General features: G+C 44.7%; 1 non-coding gene across 1 annotated transcript; it reads right to left on the bottom strand.

The window, feature by feature from the left end:
• Positions 1-810: 810 nt before the first annotated feature.
• Positions 811-885, bottom strand: Trnat-ugu (transfer RNA threonine (anticodon UGU)). Its single transcript has one exon. It is a non-coding gene; the product is annotated as a tRNA-Thr (tRNA).
• Between the last annotated feature and the right edge of the window lie 807 nt (positions 886-1692).

Below are 1692 nucleotides of genomic sequence, written 5' to 3'. Positions count from 1 at the left end.
GGACAGAACTCCTCCTTGTGGGCAACCTCTAGTGGCATTAATCATCATCTTTTCATTCATCATGGTAGCCTCTACCTTCCTTCCACTAAGCATGGCCCTGGTCCACCTAGATATAATGGTCCCTAGGTCATGCACCTCTGCTGCCCTTACCTTTGAATCGAAGGTTGTGTTACTGAAGGCCCCCTTGATATCCAGGAAGATGCAGAGAGCTATTTCTTGGAAGTGAAGTGCTTTCTCCACCCTCCCAACAAGTTGATGGAGAGCTGTCTCGCATGATTTAGCTGGTTGGTATGAATGTTGGTTTGAATGTAGAGGGGCCCTAATTAGCCTGCTCTCCCCAATGTATACATTAACCCGTTTTTCCAATTTTTTGAGAATGAAGGACAGACTGATTGGTCTCATATCCTTGGCCTTGGTATGATCAGTTCTCCCTGGCTTTGGAATGAAGACAACCTTCACTGCCCTCCAAGCATTTGGAATGATTCCTACTGCTAGGCTAACCCTGAATAACCTGCATAGTACTCTTATGAGATTCTCTCCTGTCTATTGCAGGAGAAAGATACCATCTGGGCCAGATGACTTGAATGGTTGGAATGTTCCCACCGCCCATTGAATTTTATTGAAGTCCACACACTCCTCGGCCAGTTCCCAGTCCTCTCTTCGAGTGCCTGAGAACCATTGTCTCTCCGGGATCACATTCTGGTCCGTGTTGCCTGGCAGAACATATTGAGGAATGAAATGATAATTAAATCAAGACCCTAAGCTGCTGAAAGGTGTTGATATACATCAACAGGGACAATTGAAAATGTGTGCCCTGACTGGGACTCAAACCCAGGATCTCCTGCTTACATGGCAGACACTCTATCCATCTGAGCCACCGAGGGCACAGAGGACAGTGAGACTGCAGGGATTTATCACTTTCACACTCCGCATGAGACCCACATTCCCAAGTTAATGTCCACACACTACTTTATTAGTGCCCCTGCGCACTACATTCATTACTTGTGGCAGACAATCTTGCCATGTTCCGTAAGAGTTTGGGCAATGCGTGTGCATCTGCACAGAAGAAGGAGGTCAATGGCTGGTTAGCCTTAACTATATGAAGATGGTATCTTTTCTCTTGGACATGTCTGAAAGAACAGATACCATCTTCACATATTGAGGAAAGTGAGTTTTGATGAGCAATTCCAGTGTCTCATGTGCTGTCTTTGCATATTCCTCATCTTCCTTCCTCAATGTACCTCCTGAATTGGTTGCTACTCAAGTGAGGATTCTGTGAAGACTGACGTGAGCAGCCATGCTCTCCACTTCCTCACAGAATGCCTTCCAGAATGCCTTCTTTGCTTGTCTGATTGCAAGGTTTTGTTGACAAGGACATCACGATATTTTGCCCATTGTCCTTTATGTCTTGCAAGGTTAAACAGTCTTCGTACCTATTTTCTTTGTATTTCCAAGTTATTATTCCACCAAGGCACACTCCTATTTGTGCACTTCTTGGTGATTGTGCAGTTGACCTGATATGAGGCCACTGCGGCAATCCTATAGGTCATGCTCTGTGTGTTTCCAATTTCAACCTTGAATTTAATGTACATGTGGTCCGATGAGGATGGCTCTAATACCACATGCCATTGTTTGACATAGTTGCCCATCATTTTTAAGCAAAGGTTATGTCAATTCTGCTATTTCTGAATG

The sequence above is a fragment of the Schistocerca cancellata genome, chromosome 7, assembly GCF_023864275.1.
Source record: "Schistocerca cancellata isolate TAMUIC-IGC-003103 chromosome 7, iqSchCanc2.1, whole genome shotgun sequence".
Taxonomy (NCBI): Eukaryota; Metazoa; Arthropoda; class Insecta; order Orthoptera; family Acrididae; genus Schistocerca; species Schistocerca cancellata.
Note: the sequence above shows the minus strand (reverse complement) of the source record. Positions and strands in the feature narration are given on the sequence as shown.